This window comes from Bactrocera neohumeralis, chromosome 2 (assembly GCF_024586455.1).
Source record: "Bactrocera neohumeralis isolate Rockhampton chromosome 2, APGP_CSIRO_Bneo_wtdbg2-racon-allhic-juicebox.fasta_v2, whole genome shotgun sequence".
NCBI lineage: Eukaryota > Metazoa > Arthropoda > Insecta > Diptera > Tephritidae > Bactrocera > Bactrocera neohumeralis.
In genome coordinates this window covers 32,726,722-32,740,742 of record NC_065919.1, presented here as the reverse complement: position 1 = coordinate 32,740,742, position 14,021 = coordinate 32,726,722, and the positions used below count along the sequence as shown (strand labels likewise).

Here is a 14,021-nt window from a genome sequence, read left to right as displayed (position 1 = left end):
TTGTTTATTTAAAATTAATGTATTTAATCTTTTATGTTATGTTATATTTTTTACAAAGTGTCCTTAGAGAATTGACTACTAGTTTATGTATGTATGTATGTATTACTTACTTCAATAAATGGCTTTAATTGAGCAACTATAGCTTCACAGGTCTCTAAAATAATTTTTCCAAGGCATTGGGCTGAAATATTTGTTAAGAATTTTAAATCTTCGTAGGTTTGTCCAGAAGCAAGGAACCTTAATGTTGCAGATAACCTCTCATTTGGCGTAATTGCATCCCGCATTATAGTGTTTTTCTTCTGTATTGCAGGAGTTATTCTGCTCAGAAGAATTCCATAAGTAGTTGCATCCATTCGCAAAAAGTTTTTCAAATCTTTTGCACTACTAATTTCCATATCTTTTAACAAATGTACATGAGAGCGATTATTCCTTTTATTCAACCAATCCGCTACCCAAATCCTTTTTTTTGCATTTTTCTTTTGTTTATTTTTTTTAATGCACATATAAATTCCAAGAAGTGCAACAAAATTTTCCGCTTGCCTGTCGCACATTTTACTCAACCAATCCGCTACCTGAATCCTTTTTTTCGTATTTTTCTTTTGTTTATTTTTTGTTCATACATATAAGTATAAATTCCAAGAAATTTTCCGCTTGCCTGTCGCAGATGTTAACTGAGTGAAGAACGAACGCAAAATGGATTTGTGTGTCGTGTATGGGCAAACGAATTCACACAGATCGAACGCACATGTGTGCCCGTGTATGGGCGCTTTAAACAGTCTCTAGCGTTAGTCTCAAAATATTGAGACCTGGTAGTTAGCAGGTCACAAAACTAAAAAGAACTCTTGTCTGCCATTTTGAGTATACTGAATAGAGATCATCATAGATATTAATCGATTGTCGTTTCTTTATATTTTGTAAGCAACTCAAACACGAAAAGGTTAAAAATAAATCAATTTTACATAAATTTCGTAAATATTATGAAACAAAGTCAACATATATTTTTATTTTCATTGATAATTATGTTTTTTGACTATGTTATAGAAAATTTGATATTTGTTATCGACATATTTATTTTCATTCAAGTGTAAACATCTCTGAATAATGAAATGTAATAGATTTTGTGACTGTCACTTACAGAATAGCAATATCATCTCAAGTCTCAAAAATTGTCTCTAACTTAAAATCTCAAATTTAGAGACTTGAGACTGTCTCAAGTTACAGAATCGCACGGTAAATTGACTGTAAATAGTACTACGCATGCATTCATACAAAATTATACTCATATCATAATTATTACATGCCAATACATATGTACATATGTAAATGCCGACGGCGAAACGCAAAAGCATACATATTTGCGTACAATGCGAAAGCAAAAATTGAACCATGAAAATATCACAATGCTGTTGTTGGGAGCATCATAAGGAGCATGCATACATATGTACATATGTTTACGTCTCTTCATATTCTTGGGCATGTGAGACAAGAACATAAAAAATTTGTTTATGTTCTCTGTGCGAGAGTGTGTTTTGTACAAATTATTCGCTGTTAAAAATGAAATTAAATATAAACAAGCAAAACGAAAATCGTCATGGGCATGTTGATATATTTATCTCTCTTGATATTATCTGCTTTGGAATATATGCCATGCCATCATATGCCGAAAATACATACATATATTTCTTTCTCTCAAATTCTTTGTTGAATATGTGGAGAACCGTTAAAAATGTTAACATTTTACAGCGTGACTTCTATAGCTGTGAGGTGAATTCCTTACTCTAAATCTAACAAATGTTCGCTGTCGAACCTGCACATTCTCTATACTTTTAAGTTCTCTGCTCTAGCCTTATAGCGGGATTCTGTAACCAGTCTCTAGTCTCTATTTGAGACATTTTGTGGTAAAGTCTCAATTTGTGACTAGTTACTATTCACTAAACAGTCTCTAGCGTTAGTCTCAAAATATTGCCTCAAATTTGAGAACTGATAGTTAGCAAGTCTCAAAACTAAAAAGAACTCTTGTCTGCCTGTCGACTGTCGTTTTTTATATTTTGTAAGCAACTCAAACACGAAAAGGTTAAAAATAAATAAATTTTATATAAATTTTGTAATTATTATGAAACAAAGTCAACATATATTTTATTTTCATTGATAATTATGTTTTTTGACTATGTTATAGAAAATTTAATATTTGTTATCGACATATTTATTTTCATTCAAGTGTAAAAACATCTCTGAATAATGAAATGTAATAGATTTTGTGACTGTCACTTACAGAATAGCAAAATCGTCTCAAGTCTCAAAAATTGTCTCTCACTTAAAATCTCAAATTTAGAGACTTGAGACTGTATCACAACAGAATCGCACGGTAAGTATGGACTGTAAAACCGGGCATTAATGTAATCATTGATGATTGAGAGAATTAGAACACAATAAAAAAAGTAGGTAAATTAATGCCTTTGCATTTTTTATGACTTTATTAATTCAAATATTTATATTTATTGAAACTCAAATAATGCAAACGCAACTTCATAAGAAGGCCAAAAAAGTAGTGTAAATAAATATTGGTACAAAATATAGTGGTCGTTCAATATAACGAACTTTCGGTTCAACGAGTCATCAAAATTATCTTATTGAAGTTTTTTATATTACGAACGGAAAGAATTTTAATTAATCGATTTTGCGAACGCTACTATATTTTTATCTTTATCGCAGTTTTTTCAAAAACATAGCTTTTATTAAACCAACGGTAGTTTAACTGTTGTAAACATGATTCGATTATAAAAGGTTGTGTCGATACGAAGCGCGCTTTCTCTTACGAAAGAAGTGTTTGTATCCATAATGTCAATATTAGTTGTTTTTCGTTTTTCTCATAACGATCTTTTTCATATACAATTTGTAAAAAAATTAATATTGCACCAACATGCTGGTGTAGTGTATGATTAAAGCTTGTTGGCACCATCAGTTGTAGTGTATTGGGCGCTTTTATATTTGAGTAAATGGCTGTAAAACATCTGAGAAAATAAAAATAATTTTATTTTTCAAGTTTCCATTGACTTTGAATTAAATATAATTCAGTAAGTTTAAAATACTTTTTTCGTGCGGTTGATTCTATTTCGTTTGGTTTAAAAATTACAATGTCATAAAGAAAGCGTTTGTTGTTGGGAAAAAAAGATTAAGATTTTGTATGATTTCATAAAGAGGCTTTCAGTAAATACCTTACCCGCCAAGTATGGAGTTCCAACTTCATGCATACATACGTACTGTATATATCTGGTACAAATAAACCGTTTTCTGGCCTTCGTACATTCCCTCGAAGTCCTCGGGTCTTTTATTTAATAATTTTCAACTGACCAATGCGAGTGCTTTTAGAACTCCTTTCTAGAACTCCTGTCGAAAAGTTTAGCTGTTATCAACTTTATTTCTTAAAATGTTTTTTTCGGACCAAAACCACTACTTTCCGGAAATGTGCAAGGAATGCAAAATAACGTAACAGCTTTTTCGGAAATTTACAAGAAAGAATGGAACACGTAATTGAAACAAAATTTAAATATTGGTTAAAATTGGGTAATATCTGATAGCAGAACTTTAAAATGTTGGACATACTATGTACTTACATATATATTTGTAATTTGAAGTAGTGGATCGTAATTAATGAAACCCTCAATTTCGATCATTCGTTATTTTGCATTTTAGGTGACAATATGTATATATAGTATATAAAAGAAAATTGGGTTAGTTACACTATTTATAACTCAAGACTGAATCGATTTGGCTTAAAATTGGTGGGGAGGTAGCTTAGTACCAGGAGACGGACATAGGATACTTTTTATCTCTTTGTGTTAAAAGTCAATAAAAATCAAAAATACCAAAATTATATTTCAAATCATAAGCATGTGTTGAAAATTCAGGTAAAAATCATTTGAAAATTTTATTACTTCAAAACGAAAGAAATAAGTAATAAAAAGGGTAACAACACAGAACACTAATTCTCGTAAGCATGCATATTTATAGCGGGATTCTGTAACCAGTCTCTAGTCTCTATTTGAGACATTTTGAGGTAAAATCTCAATTTGTGACAAGTTACTATTCACTAAACAGTCTCTAGCATTAGTCTCAAAATATTGACTCAAACTTGAGACCTGGTAATTAGCAGGTCACAAAACCAAAAAGAACTCTTGTCTGCCATTTTGAATATACTGAATAGATGGAGGATGGAGTCATGTGTAGAAGTTCACGCAAGTGAGGAAAGTTCTCTGATCGCCATTCACTTGGGAGTGGCCAGAAACGATTCTTTTACATATGACTCAAGCAGCTCACTACTTCCGGTCTTTGACCAAGTATCCTCTGGGTAGCCTAAGAACATCCGTTCGAAGGCGAGCTAAAGTGAGAAGGCGAAACATCCCCTGCAAAGGGTTGTGCGCTGGGTTTGGGACCCGCCACGTAAAAAGCCTACCCCAATGAAAAATGACAAACAGCCTCGGATGAGAAACCCCTCTTTTGATGACGACCATGGCAAACGAAATAAGGACTACGAATTGAGGGCATGCACCTGGAATGTCCGGACCCTTAATTGGGAAGGTGCCGCTGCCCAGCTGGTTGATGTCCTCGCAAAAATAAAGGCTGACATCACCGCCGTCCAAGAAATGCGATGGACGGGACAAGGACAGAGACGAGTAGGTCCTTGTGACATTTACTGCAGTGCAAGTTTGGTGTTGGATTCGTGGTGGGAGAGAGACTCCGTCGCCGAGTACTATCATTCACTCCGGTGAATGAACGTCTAGCCACAATCCGCATCAAAGCGAAGTTCTTCAACATATCGCTGATCTGCGCCCACGCCCCGACGGATGAGAAGGACGATGTGACCAAAGATGCCTTCTATGAGCGCTTGGAGCGCGCTTATGAGAGCTGCCCCCGCCACGATGTCAAAATCGTGCTTGGCGACTTTAACGCCAGGGTGGGCAAAGAAGGTATATTTGGCACTACGGTCGGTAAATTCAGCCTCCACGACGAAACATCCCCAAATGGGTTGAGGCTGATTGACTTCGCCGGGGCCTGAAATATGGTTATCTGTAGTACTAGATTCCAGCATAAGAAGCTTCATCAAGCTACCTGGCTGTCTCCGGATCGAAAAACTACCAACCAGATCGATCATGTTGTGATAGATGGAAGACACGTCTCCAGTGTTTTAGATGTGCGTGCGCTCCGAGGTCCTAACATCGACTCGGACCATTGTCTTGTTGCAGCTAAGATTGCACTCGCCTCTGTGCAGCAAAAAACGCACGCCAACAAACACAAGGAAGGTTCGACGTCGAGAAACTGCAATCACAACAGACAGCCGAACGATTTTCTACTCGGCTTGCACTCCTGCTCTCTGAGAGCACTAGTCAACAACTCGGTATAAGGGAACTGTGAGACGGCATTTCAAATTCCTTACGTACAGCTGCAACCGAAACCATTGGTTTTCGGAAAGAGCAAAAGAACAGCTGGTACGACGAGGAGTGCCGTGTCGCAGCGGAGAGAAAACAGGCTGCCTACCTCGCAACGTTACGATCGACCACTACACGTGCGGGATGGGATAGATACCGAGATCTTGATAAGCTGGCCGACAGGGGTAATGCTCGAAAATTCTACGAAAAAATGCGGCGGCTTACAGAAGGTTTCAAGACCGGAGCATACTCTTGTAGAATCCCCAAAGGTGATCTAGTCACTGATGCCCAGAGCATAGTTAAATTATGGAGGGAACACTTCTCCAGCCTGCTGAATGGCAGTGAACGCAAAACACCAGGAGAAGGAGAACCCGATTCCCCAATCGATGACGATGGAGCAGACGTTCCATTACCCGACCATGAAGAAGTTCGAATAGTAATTGCCCGCCTCAAGAACAACAAAGCGGCAGGGGCCGACGGACTACCGGCCGAGCTATTCAAACACGGCGGCGAAGAACTAATAAGGAGCATGCATCAGCTTCTTTGTAAAATATGGTCGGACGAGAGCATGCCCAACGATTGGAATTTAAGTGTGCTATGCCCAATCCATAAAAAAGGAGACCCCACAATCTGTGCCAACTACCGTGGGTTTCTGCCGCTTATTTTGGAATTTGGACATACAGATTTTATAAGCAGTCCCCCAGGGGTCTATATTCGCTTTTTTACAGATCTTTTCAAAACAGTTTCTCTTGCTACGGATTATAGCTGACTTTAGAAGCTTCTTATGGTTTTTAAAAGCTTCTTTGAGACGGGTTTCGTTTTCGCCACTTTGGTTGCGTTGTAGGCGACTTCGGGCTGAGTGACAGAGCTTTCTCAGCGGGGCAATTTCTTCATTCCACCAGTATACAGGTCTTCGTTTATTGTGACATTTTGTCCTTCGCATTGTGGCGTCGCATGCTGCTATCAGTTCCTTTTGCAATGCGGTTACTAAGTGGACGCCGCCTTCGCCTGGTGCTATTGCTGCACTCCAGACTGTCTCAAAAACGTCAGTGTCAAAATCTGTTTGCTTCCAGCTTCGTTTATGTGTAGTGTTACTGCGTGGGGGTTCCTGGTCTCGAGAGAATAAAACTTCTGCGATGATTGCCATATGGTCACTATTTGTGAACATGTCTGACACCTTCCACTTAATGTGGAAGCAAACATCAGGTCTATTACAGAGCCTTTATTTCCTTTTTTGTAAGTATTTTTAGTGCCACTGTTCATAATTGTAAGGTTGGTTTGGCTTAGGAATTCTAAAACTAGGCGCCCGCGATGGTTTGAACTTCGGTTTCCCCAGGCAGTAGACCATGCGTTAAAATCGCCTGCCATTATTATCGGCGATTTTCCTCGGCTTTCTAAGGATAATTCCAGGAGGAAGTCTTCAAATTCTCTAACGCAGCTTAATAGCAGCTTACGTAATAAATTCCCCCTATTTGCGCCCATGTGAAGCCATTTTTTGTTCTCTGCAGCAAGATGTGAATGTTTGTCCATTACAGGACCATATTGCTGCTTTGCCACTTCTGTCTGTAATCCAAGTGCTTTCCGAACGTTGGGAATATTGCTCACTCAGTAAGGCGACATCAATGTTGCTTTCTATTACTGTTTGTTGCAGCAGGGCTTGTGCTGCAGCGCAGTGGTTTAGGTTCAGCTGCAATATTCTCATTTTTCCAATGTTTTAAGTAACTCCACGTATTTGGGACAAGTCGTGTTTAGAACCGAATGTTCTCCTTTGCAGAACATGCAACTCGATGTGTTAGTGCATACTTTTGCAACATGTCCCGCGCTTCCACAACGTGTGCAAAGAGAGGACCTGTCGATCAGACTGCAACATTTACGCGCCATGTGGCCAGAATGGAAGCATCTGTAACAGCGGGAAACAGGGGAGTACTCCCGGAGGCGACAGATCGACCGCCCAATCTTTACTTTGCCAACTTTAAGGGCAGTCTTGGCATCTTGAGCACGCAGGGATATAAGGGATATTTGAGTGCCGCTTCTTGTTTTCCGCATATTTTTAACATTAGCTGGCCCTATGTTTTGTATTCCGCACTCTTTTTGTAATGCGCAGCAAATTTCTTCTGGAGTAGTTATCTCATCCAGATCTTTGCACATTATAGTGACGTTGTGTGTTTTTGGTTGTACTACAGCCATCTCGCCAACCACTCCTTCTAGGGCGCTCTGAAAAGTTTCAGCTCTTTTGTCTCCTTGGCTTTTTAGCTCTATGAGCAGGTCTCCTTTGGGAGTTTTCCTGATGTAGGTCACGTTTGAACCCAGTTCCTTGAGGCCACTGTCACCTTTAATTGTACGGAGGATGTCTGCATTCGAGGCTCCGTCCTTTTTTGATAGAATTATAGCGTCTGGTTTCGACCTAATTCTCTTCTCCATGGTTCTCTTCTTTTTTCCCACTTCTACCCATTTCTCGGGTGCTGGTTTATTTGGTGCGGTGTCTTTTATATTTGTTTTAATGACTTCACTAAAGGTTCCTTGCACTTTTTGGGTCATGTTTTTTGGCTTCTTCGTAGGTGGTAGGAAGCCTGATGTCTCCCGTGCTCTTTTTGGGGTATTTTGGGGCGATACTTGTGACGCTTTCCCTACCATCAGTACTTTCGAATGGATTTCGGGATTTTCTGTTTTGCCATACAAGTATGTTATGCTGCTTACAAGCTCTCTCATGGCTTGGTTTATGTGTCTCTGTCCGGACATCATATTTTCCAGCTCCTTTATTTTTCTGCCCAATGTGCAAAAAATATTAGTAGATTCTCTACTTTGCGCTCTATTGGGTTTGCCACTCTTGTTCTCGTTGTCGGCAGTTTCACTATTTTTATTGGTCCAGCAACGGTGGACTCCTCATTTTTTCCATTTGGCGGCGTTCTTATAATTTTTGAAATCCTCCTAAAAGGATTTTCTGGTGTACACCCAGAACTATTCTCAGAGGCCATACCTCACTCGAAAATAGTTGGGAACACCTGCCAACTAGTCTGTTCAGTCTCTTCCTCTTAAGTCTAATTTAAGTTTTCGATGGTTGGCAACGCCAAACCCGAAAGGGAAAGCAAAAAACAAAACAGAAAAGAGAAAGAAGAAAAAGAAAGGGGAAAACAGCTGATGTCTCCAATCACAACGGCAAAACAAAATTTATAACCACGTTGTGCCTGGATTGCTGTTCTCAGGGGAAACAATTTTATTAAAAACAAATTTTGCCACGGAAAAATGGGCAGGTATGTACAAATAATTTAATATAAGATACAAAATTGTACTTATCTCTTTCCGTCACCTGATTGTTTTAGGAGAAACAAATTTAGTCAAAGCTGCCTCAAAAAAACTTGGAAAACACTGGACCGCACAAAAAACGCGTCTACTTTACACAATCACAATGCTCACCGATACAACTTGGTGTGATGTTACACATGCTGTCACGCACATTTGTCTGAAGGTTTACGAAAGTAAATACGAGCCATATATGTACATATGTACAAACATTCATAAGGTAATAACAAGTGCCGCACAGATCTTACGCATCTCCGATGTCAGGGACAACTAATGGCCGAAGCTCACGTTTTGTCAAGTGCTAAACACATAGAACGCGACAGACTGCAAGCGACATCTGTCAAATATTAAAATACACACGTTCTTATGGACACAGTTATTTAGACAGTTGAAAGACTACACGAGCCTCTCAGGCTCAGGCTATTTAAAAATATTTTTAAATTTGCCGACGACAATAAAGAGAGGGTGCCACTAATATGTAGTAGTAGGCTTTACGACGACATTTACAGTTCATTGTCGTGCAGTCATGTCGTAACACTCTCTATGTGTTCAGCACATGAAGCAAGATCGCTTGTTGAATGTGCACCTGCGTATATAAATGAAAATGTTTTTGTTGTAAGATTTGCTACATTTGGGCTCCGCCAATTTGGCTGGCCTATTGACTTGTAAGGCTTGTGCTATTTGAAATAATTGTTGTTGTCATAGAAAAATTTTTGTAGTTTTTACCAAAGAGCTGCAACGAGTATGATTAAATCAGAACAAACTTCTTTTTCTTAATTGGCGTAGACACCGCTTACCCGATTATAGCCGAGTTAACAACAGCGCGCCAGTCGTTTCTTCTTTTCGCTACGTGGCGCCAATTGGATATTCCAAGCGAAGCCAGGTCCTTCTCCACTTGGTCCTTCCAACGAAGTGGAGGTCTTCTCTTCCTCTGCTTCCCCCGGCGAGTACTACGTCGAATACTTTCAGAGCTGGAGTGTTTTCATCCATTCTGACAACATGACCTAGCCAGTGTAGCCGCTGTCTTTTAATTCGCTGAACTATGTCAATGTCGGTAACGAAAAAGCAGACGAGTTGGCAAAGGCAGGAGCTTTCCTCAACGAATGCGAGGCGGAGATAATACCAAGTCCGCTAGGATCAATCAAAAGTGAGATCAATAAACAATTTCAACAAATTACAAATAACAGGTGGAAAAACATCACGAAATGCGTCATAACTAAACAATTATGGCCAACATATAACAGGAAAAGAACCAACGACTTACTAAATAGGTCAAGGAAAAGTATTTACAGAGTAACAGCTACAATGACATCTGCCGTGGCTGCGGAGTAGCAGGGAACAAGGAAACAATCTTCCACTTTCTCTGTGAATGCCCAGCTCTAGCACAGATCCGACACAAAACGCTTGGAATCCATCTAGCACCAAACCTTGAATGGTGGAAATCCCAAAGCATAGCGGACATAAGTAGTTTCATCGAAACCTCAAAATGATTTGAAAGAGAAGGTGAAACGTAATAGCAGATACAGGAGGTTCTACGAACAGTGCATCAAAATGGCACATCAAGTGTTAATTGAGCCCGATAGGGCTGCACTCCTACCAACCTACCTACCATGTCAATGTCGTCATATATCTCGTACAGCTCATCGTTCCATCGAATGCGATATTCGCCGTGGCCAACGCGCAAAGGACCATAAATCTTTCGCAGAACTTTTCTCTCGAAAACTCGCAACCTCGGCTCATCATTGTTGTCATCGTCCAAGCCTCTGCACCGTATAGCAGGACGGGAATAATGAGTGACTTATAGAGTTTGGTTTTTGTTCGTCGAGAGAGGACTTTGCTTCTCAATTGCCTACTCAGTCCGAAGTAGCACCTGTTGGCAAGAGTTATCTTGCGTTGGATTTCCAGGCTGACATTGTTGGTGGTGTTCACGCTGGTTCCAAGGTAGACGAAATTATCTACAACTTCAAAGTTATGACTGTCAACAGTGACGTAAGAGCCAAGTCGCGAGTGCGACGACTGTTTGTTTGACGACAGGAGATATTTCGCCTTGCCCTCGATGATATCAATATCATCGGCATACGCCAGCAGCTGTACACTCTTATAGAAGATGGTACCTTCTCTATTTAGTTCTGCAGCTCGAATTATTTTCTCCAGAAACAGGTTGAAGAGGTCGCACGATAGGGAGTCGCCTTGTCTGAAACCTCGTTTGGTATCGAACGGCTCGGAGAGGTCCTTCCCGATTCTGATGGAGCTTTTGGTGTTACTCAACGTCAGTTTACACAGCCGTATTAGTTTTGCAGGGATACCAAATTCAGACATCGCGGCATAAAGGCAGCTCCTTTTCGTGCTGTCGAAAGCAGCTTTGAAATCGACGAAGAGGTGGTGTGTGTCGATTCTCCTTTCACGGGTCTTTTCCAAGATTTGGCGCATTGTGAATAGCTGGTCTGTTGTTGATTTTCCAGGTCTGAAGCCACACTGATAAGGTCCAATCAGTTTGTTGACGCTGGGCTTTAATCTTTCACACAATACTCTCGATAGAACCTTATACGCGATGTTGAGGAGGCTTATCCCACGGTAGTAGGCGCAGATTGTGGGGTCTCCTGTTTGTGGATTGGGCATAGCACACTTAAATTCCAATCGTTGGGCATGCTTTCGTCCGACCATATTTTACAAAGAAGCTGATGCATGCTCCTTATTAGTTCTTCGCCGCCGTGTTTGAATAGCTCGGCCGGCAATCCATCGGCCCCCGCCGCTTTGTGTTTCTTCAGACGGGTAATTGCTATTCGAAATTCCTCTTGGTTGGGCAATGGAACGTCTGCTCCTTCATCATCGATTGGGGAATCGGGTTCGCCTTCTCCTGGCGTTGTGCTTTCACTGCCATTCAGCAGGCTGGAGAAGTGTTCCCTCCATAATTTAAGTATACTCTGGGCATCGGTGACTAGATCACCTTTGGCGGTTCTACAAGAGTATGCTCTGGTCTTGAAACCTTCTGTAAGCCGCCGCATTTTTTCGTAGAATTTTGTCTCAAATTTGCCACCTGATAGTTAGCAGGTCCCAAAACTAAAAAGAACTCTTGTCTGTCATTTTGAATATACTGAATAGAGATCATCATAGACATTAATCGATTGTCGTTTCTTTATATTTTGTAAGCAACTACAACACGAAAAGGTTAAAAATAAATGAATTTTACATAAATTTCGTAAATATTATGAAACAAAGTCGACATAGATTTTTATTTTCATTGATAATTATGTTTTTTGACTATGTTATAGAAAATTTAATATTTGTTATCGACATATTTGTTTTCATTTAAGTGTAAAAACATCTCTGAATAATGAAATGTAATAGATTTTGTGACTGTCAGAGAATAGAAGAATCGTCTCAAGTCTCACAAATTGTCTCTAACTTATAATCTCAAATTTAGAGACTTGTGACTAAAAGTGAGTCAAAATTATGTTTATTTCCTTGGTTTTCTAAAATTCGGAAACTCTTTGGAAAAGTTAATATTTTGGAAAAGTAAAACGCCCTTGGGTTAGCTTTTTCGCGATTCTACTGTATATATGCACATACTTATGTATGTATTACTGGAACAAACAAAAATAATTCTGGGAATGGTAAAGTAACATAATTTGGATCCAAGTTGAGGAAATGATCTTCTAGTTCCTTAATGATTGTCTACTATTTTTCTTTCACTCAAATAAAAAGGTTTGCATTAAGACCAACACAACAAACCAAATGCCATAATATATTTTATTTTTTTAAAGCTTAAAACACTTTAAGTGAAATAGGATTCCATTATTATTTTAGAGGCCAAAAAACAAATGATAATTAATATTTTGAAAACAAAAGTGGTTCAAGTGATGACAGTTCAAATGAAGAAGACATTCAGGTAGTGATAACTACAATATAGCTCATGATAGCGATTTTGAAGAAAAAATTTTGATTAAAAAACATAGTGATTTAAATAATTACATAGCTTCTAATAGTTATGTGACTTTTTCTACAGCATATAAATGGATTAATTAATCATTGTTTTTGCCCCCTCCTTCACTTCCAATATATATATGTATATACATATATGTGTTATACCTACATTGCCGAAAGGCAGTTATTTTGACTGCTTTCAGGCTATAGAGGTATAACTAAGCTCCCGTTTTTCTAGTGTTAAAGAAGCACAAAAGATTCCTTTTATTGGCCAACATGATCTAAATATGCATGTTGCTAATGAAGATAATGTGTCGATGGCAATCATGGTTCTAGAAACAAACAAATATGTCGAATATATTGAAAAAAGATTAGTTATTTCATAATTCTATCATTCATTGTTTCACAATATTGATATGAGCTACAATAAATTTTCACTCATTTTGAAGAATTGCCATGTTGCTTGTTCAAATATCATTGAACATGCTTACTTATCAGCAATATTAAAAACAAATATCTATTTTCAAATACATACATACAGTCATGGACAGAGAAATAGCACACTTTCAAGAATGATAGAGAAAGAGATTACGCAATGCGCATGTTTGCTTTCAGTCAGCTGTTCTTGCTGACGTCACGGTTGACTTATTATTCGCCCGCGCTATTGAAAGTGAATTCGAATTGTGTTTTCAAGTGTTATATTAATTGTTAAATTCTATATTTTTAAAATGCGTTGTGCAGTGTTCGGTTGTAATAATAACAATGGTAAAAATAGTGCTACGAAGTGGAGATTTTTTCATTTCCCTAAGGATAAAGCCGCATTAAAACAATGGATTCATGTTTGTCGTCGGACGGACAAAATTAACGTTAAAAATGCGTGCGTTTGTGAAGTGCACTTTGCGCCGGAAGCTTTCGAAAGAAATTTGCAGTTTGAAATGGGTAATTATAGCATTTTGATAACAATAATTTTACTTTTATAACCCAACACTCTTGCAGGTTTAAGTTCGCGGAATCCAACGAAGTTGCTACCCAGCGCTTTTCCCACGTTAACCAACCAAAAGATGGAGTGAGGGAACGCTTTCACGCCTACGGTTTGGCTTTGAACAAACAAAATAATGTACTGGAACAGATGACGGAGCTGGTTTCATCAATGAGAGTCATTGGTAAAAATGGTTTGCTTCCATTCCAAAAAGGTAATACTTAAGCTACATATATATTTAGATAAGTTGATTTTCTACAGTTTTTGATTTTACTTATGATTTACAGGTATACTCCAAAGCAATAATGCTTTGAAATTGCTGCTGGATGACTTAAGATAGCAGCACAAAATTGATTACGTTTTGACCTACCGATTGAACCAGGACGTTTTGG

General features: G+C 38.6%; 1 protein-coding gene across 1 annotated transcript in view; it reads right to left on the bottom strand.

Annotated features, from left to right (window-relative positions):
- Positions 1-14,021, bottom strand: part of LOC126764049 (zinc finger and BTB domain-containing protein 17-like) — a 29,825-nt gene that overhangs the window by 1,385 nt on the left and 14,419 nt on the right. The window lies entirely within an intron of this gene.